Raw genomic sequence first — 6,772 nt, forward strand, 5'->3', positions numbered from 1 at the left:
ATGTGAGATTTGTCTTACACTCTTATGTGTGGCTACTCTTGGATTTATTCTTCAACCTTCAAGACTCAACTTAAGGTGGTAAGATTAAACTCTTTCGAAATCTTAGATCACTTCTAGGTATTCAAGAAAGGTGATAAGTTTAGGCTTATTGTTGTTCTTGTTATTCTAAAGGGTCGGGTTTCACAATCTATCTCTTATTTTTAATTCTCTACCAAAGGCGATTAGTTCTTTGTTAGCTAATTGTTGTTGTTAGGATTCAACTTCAAGAATAGACTTCTTGAATTCAAGAAACTCTTTCTTGAATTCAATCTATCTTTAATTTTCCGTTATTTTTTGTTTCTTTATTTTATTTTAGCTTCCGCACGTTTCTTGATTTTCTTTAGTAATTCTTGGACCCCTATTTTGTTGTTATCAAGTAACCCTCTGTCAAATCCATCCATCTTTCTGGCGAATAGTGATTATGCTTCGCTACTTCTCCAGCAAGGCCGAGGGGCTCGAGTTCACCCTTAGCCACCTTATCCGCTTGTACCGGCCTCAACGCTTCCAAGGGTTGATTAAACTCCAACGCCGGTCGTCCAAATCTTTCTTTGCCAGCAACGATGAAGATAAAGATCGAGGCTGGATGAGTCGGTTCATTCGAGTGAGGACCAGCGATATCGTCCCCGAGGAGCAACTGCCATTCCCCGAAAAGTGGAACTTCGACCGTAAGTGGAGCTTGTTTTCTTAGCAATTTTCTGTACTTTGACTATACTTTGCATGATGTTCTTACCTTTATTTGCAGCAGTCCCTTGGATGCTCCATGCGATCCCCGATCTCGAAGACTGGGTCCGGAGACTAGAGGCGGCCTCCTCATACGACAAGCGCAAATGGCGTGATTTGTCGAAGGCTAAATGGGAAGCCAAACACCACAGTAAGATCTTGGTACTTTCTTCTTCATCGGCGACACTCCCTTTCTTGTACTTAGTTTTTATTTATGCAGGCATTGGGGATTTCTCTGAAATGAGTCCGCTCCCTTCTGGGGAAGGGATCGAGTCCCCGATTTAGAAATCGAAGAAGGACAATAAGAGAAAAAGGGTTTCGAAGCCCGAAGAACCCCAAGATAAAGCGGGCCCTGCTCGGAGACGTAGGAAGAACGTTATTCATGTGGACATAGACTCAATCCACCAGCTCATGGATGATGAAGATGATGAGGGTGAGGATTCGGCACTGGTGACTCGGACCAGGAAGCTGGTTGGGGTCGCCAAACTCTCCGAGCAAGAGATCCTACCTCGGGGTGAGGAAACCTCAAAGAAATAAAAGGTCAAAGCTCCTGAATCGCCCGAGGTTATGATTGTTCTTCAGCCTCCGACGAGCACACCAAAGAAAATAGATTCTGAGCTCCCCATGACTGAACAGAGCGCCTCGGGCGACCTGCCCGGGGCCGTGACAATGGGTCATTCTCCATCGTTTCCGGCTTACTCCAAGGAAGCCATAAGGGATGCTCGGTCCTTGAGAATGCCTGACTTAGGCGGAGTCCCTAGTGAGGACGAACCTTTCTATGGTTGTTTTGCTGGGGTCAATGATGCCGGACCCATCGATTCGTCTTCCACCTTCGAAGAGGCCCAACGTCTCTTCTCTAAGGTAAGCTTTGATTTCTTAACATTACAATTTCCTTTTTCCCGCCTTACTTTATCTGATAGCTCCTTTTCTTTGTAGGCTTTTGCTAAGTTCAAGGCCGACCTGAGCCAGTGTATGATCGAGCTGAATAAGTCCTTGGGTGAAGGGAAGGCCTTGAAGATCCTTTGTAGTCAAAAGGAGGAGGAGCTTAAAAATCTTTGGGGAGAGTTAGCCAAGGCTCGAGAGTACGAGGCCAAGCTAGACAAGCATGTAACTATTATTTTGAAAGAGTATGGCCTTCTCGTCCCAACTGTGGAAGCTAATACTTCGATGTCTCAGCTGCAACAAAAGGTGGAGATGATGGGGCAACTTCGAGTCGAGGTTGATCGGGTTAATGCCGAGTGCAACCAATGGAAGGAAAAGATGGACCGCCTTGCTGCGGGGAAAGAAGCTGCACTAACCAAACTGGCAGCATTCGAGACTCAGCTCAGGAGTGTCAAAGTGAGCAGTTTGGCCCAGGCCAAAAAGATCGCCGAGCTCGAGGCCAAACTTGCTAAGACCGAAGCCGAGGTTGCTGAAGCCAGGGCAGAGGTCATAAAGACTCAAATCATGGCTGATAAAACTATTGCCATGTATTTAAAGGAAACTGAAGCTGCTCAAACGGAGCTGAGGGAAGCTACCGACAGGGAGAAGCGAAGCAATGACTTAGCCAGGTGCCGATCTCGGAGGGAGACCCTTGAAAAGATTCATGCTAGAGGCTTCGACCTCACTAAATAGATAGCTCAAGCAAGGGCAGATGAAGCCGATGCCAGGTTTCTTGTCTCCTCCGATGATGATGACGATGGTGAAGACAACCAAGGCGGGTCCGGAAATGAAGAGGGGCTCGAAGAAGAAACCACTCCCGATGAAGAAGCTGCCCCCGAGGGAGAAGCTGCTCCCGAGGGAGAAGCTGTCCCTGAGGGAGAAGCCGCTCCCGAAGGAGGAGCTGCTCCCGAAGGAGGGGCTGCCCCCGAAGTGTAGATAGGAATTTTCTTTCTTTTTTGTACTTTTCCTTTTGTCGAATCCATGTATATATCACTTTTTCGAATATATATAAAAAGAATAAATTTCCTTGAATGGCTTCTCTATATTTCTTACTTTTTAATTTTTTGCAATGATTTTATTCTTCGAACGGTGTATTCGAGATTCTGTCTCGGATGGTTTCTTTGAAGTTGTCGTGGTCGAGTCCGAATAAGGTTCAAACCTTTGGGGCATACACACTTTGTGTCGAATAATGACATGTCTCCGAGCCATAATCAAAATGTTTGTTTAGGCTCGGGATAATCGAACCCTTGGGTGCGGATGGGGTGAGAACGAAGTCTCGAACCCTAAGTGTATTGGCCCTTAGGCTCTTTTAAGACGGGCCATTATGGCCTCTAAGAGATGGCTATTATTTCTCCTTTTTTGGCTTAAAAGACTTAGTGAAATTTTTTTATGTTTGTGCCTTGGCTAGCATCTTTTACCCATTGGGTTTTTTGAGGGTTCAGTGTCGACCGGAACCCCTTTTGTTTTTAGTGCCTTAGCACAAGTTTGTGTGTAAATAATTTGATACCTCTTGAGGTTTCTCAAGGGATGGTTTAATCGAAGCCCTTAGATTATTTTGCCGAGGGTAGCCTTTATTTAACCATTTTTTCGAAATGTTTGAAGGCCTTTAGTTTATAGAGGAAGTCGGACGTCTCCAAGCTGCATTATTTTGGCCGTAGCCTTTTTATATGACCGTGGTCTTTAATATGGTCGTAGCCTTCGGGCATGTCTCTTGGACTTGTTTCCCGATAGCATTTCGAACTTGTTTGAAATGTTAGTCCCCGAGTATAATGGCCTTGGCCTTTACGTCGAGGGGTGCCTCTTTGAGGTCTTACGAATCCGAGTTTTAGACTACTTCGAATGTTTTGACTGTCGATGACAGTCCCCGAGTAGCCGAGGTATGTTTGTGTTTTGGCTCTTGAGCCTTTTCTCACATAGAATCATAAGTATGGAGCTCGTATAGTAGCAAATTTCTTCAAGACACAAAGTGTTTAACATAGAAAGGATGCTTCTTTAAATAATTCATTCATGCATACATGTTTTGCCATCGGGGCTCAGTTATTCTATATGGACACAATTCCTCTGACCGTTTGGCCCATTACAAAGTTTTTCTTTTGAGGCCCTCTTAGGCGTGAAGTAGTTTCCTCGAAAATATAGCCTCCGAGGGTGATGCCCCCCAGTATTCGAGGTTGATTGAAAAAAAGCCTTGGATACTGTTGAATTCTCCTTAGATAGCACATAGTTGTTGGCTCGTTAAAAACCTCGCCGGAAAAACCCATTTGGGATAAAACCCGATCTAAGGAAAAATGAGTGCAACGCGTGCTTTTAAACCTAAGGTCTTCGTGTAGGAGGGTGCCTCGACGTCTTCGATCGAACACCTGTAATGAGTTAGTCTCGAATACAAATGGAAAAGGGAGAAGGTCATACCTTAGCAATAATATCATTTGAGCAGTGATACATTCCAATTGTTTGGCAATTGTTCGCTTTCCATCGTGCTAAGTTTGTAAGATCCTTTCCCGACGACTCCGATGACTCGATATGGTCCTTCCCAATTTGGGCCTAGTTTCCTTTTGTTCGGGTCTCGAGTATTGAGGGTGACTTTCCTTAGAACTAAGTCCCCGGTTCCGAAGTGACGACAGTTGGCCCTTCTGTTATAATATCTCTCGATTCTTTGCTTCTGTTCGACCATTCAAACAAGCGCAACTGCTCGTTTTTCATCCAATAGCTCTGGCTAGTGTTCATAGCCTCATGATTTGATTTCTCCGTTGCATGCCGAAACCTGATGCTAGGTTCCCCGACCTCGACTGAGATTAATGCTTCGGAACCATATACCAAAGAGAATGGAGTTGCCCTCGTGCTGGACTTTGATGTTGTTCGATATGCCCAAAGGACCTCGGGCAAAACCTCTCTCCATTTCCCCTTAGCGTCACTCAAACTTTTCTTCAAGTTTTGGATAATAGTCTTGTTCGTGGACTCAGCCTTCCCGTTCGCGCTTGGGTGATATGGCATCGATAAGATCCTCTTTATTTTATGTTCTTCGAGGAACTTTGTTACCTTGCTGCCGATGAATTGCTTCCCGTTGTCGCATACGATTTCAGCGGGTATCCCGAACCGACACACGATGTGATCCCATATGAAGTTTATGACCTCTTTTTCTATTATTTTCTCGAAGGCCTGTGCTTCCACCCATTTGAAAAAGTAGTCAGTCATAAACAAAAATGAATTTAGCTTTACCTGGTGCCGTTGGTAGGGGGCCGACGATGTCCATCCCCCATTTCATGAATGGCCACGGGAATAGGACTGAATGGAGTTGTTCACCGGGTTGATGGATCATTGGTGCAGACCTTTGGCATTTGTCGCATTTTTGAACAAACTCCTTAGTGTCTTTTTCCATGCTATCCCAGTAGTACCCTGCTCTAATAATTTTGTGAATCAAAGAGTTAGCGCCGGAGTGGTTTCCACAAGTGCCTTCGTGGATTTCTCGCAAAACATAATCGGTGTCCCCCGGTCCCAAGCATACCGCCAATGGTCCATCGAAGGTCCTCCTATACAATGTCCCATTTTCATCCAATGTGAACCGGGCCGCTTTAGCTCGTAGGGCTCTCGACTCTTTAGGGTCCGAAGGGAGTTTTCCGTGCTTCAAATATTCAACATATTTATTCCTCCAATCCCAAGTCAAACTTGTAGAATTTATCTCGGCATGACCTTCCTCGATCACAGATCTCGATAACTGGACAACAGTCCCTGGGACAATATCATCTTCTTCGACTGCTGACCCCAAATTCGCAAGTGCGTCAGCCTCACTGTTTTGCTCTCGAGGTATATGGTCTAACGTCCACTCCTTGAAGCGGTGCAATGTTACCTGTAACTTGTCCAAATACCTTCGCATTCTATCTTCTCGAACTTCGAAGCTTTTGTTCACTTGGTTCACCACCAACATAGAGTCACACTTGGCCTCGATGACCTTTGTTCCCAGGCTTTTGGCTAATTCAAGACCTGCAATCATGGCCTCGTACTCGGCCTCATTATTAGTCAACCTAGAAGTTTTGATAGATTGTCTAATAGTGCTACCCGTAGGTGGTTTCAAAACAATGCCGAGCCCGGACCCTTTCACATTCGAGGCACCGTCTGTGAAGAGGGTTCATACCCCCGATGATGTACCCAACTTTAGTAGAAGTTCCTTTTCCACTTCGGGCACGAGGGTAGGCGTAAAATTGGTCACGAAGTATGCTAAAATTTGCAACTTGATAGCCGATATTCGATATCATACCCGCCAAGTTCGATGGCCCATTTGGCCAATCGGCCCGATAAATCGGGCTTGTGCAAAACATTTCGAAGTGGATAAGTAGTAACACACATATGGGGTGACATTGGAAATATGGCTTCAATTTTCTAGATGCGCTTATTAATGCAAGTGCTAACCACCATCTCCAAAGAGAATAGTGAATGTAATAAATAGTGGGGAGGGGGTCAATGGCATGACCGATACTACAGCAAGGAAATTAACAAAATTCACAATTACTCACGGAAAGCAAACTCGTCAAACTCTAGAATATGATAGCTATGACTCAACAACTTGAAAAGTCGAACTTACAGTATATCGAATGGAAGGAAGACAATGGTAAAATTATTTTTCAAACAAGAAGACACCAAGTCTTCAAGAACTAGGATCTATGTTCAATAACAATCTAACCAAGTATTCTTTCTCAAGCAACACAAGGTGAATATACACGATTAATCGAGGGCCCTTTCAATTAACCACAATACAATACGTAATTGAACAATCATAGAACAAACACGACTCAATTATAACAAAATAGAGTCAAGACTTCATCCAACAATTGATTCCATCAATCCTAGATAACAAATTTAGCTACTCATGCTAATGGAAAACAAATCACTAAAATAATTTATAATCAACAAATAGAAGTATCAAAAAGAAGATGAAAACTCTTAGGGATTTATCCGTCTTTTCCCCGGCAACGGCGCCAAAATTTGATCACGCCCAACTATGCCTTGTAAGAAGGACTAAGCGGTCGCTGCAAATATAATCCGGTTCAAGTCCGGAGTCGAATCCCACAGGAAACTAACCTATTTACTACAACCTTAAATA

This window comes from Nicotiana tabacum, chromosome 4 (genome assembly GCF_000715075.1).
Source record: "Nicotiana tabacum cultivar K326 chromosome 4, ASM71507v2, whole genome shotgun sequence".
Taxonomy (NCBI): Eukaryota; Viridiplantae; Streptophyta; class Magnoliopsida; order Solanales; family Solanaceae; genus Nicotiana; species Nicotiana tabacum.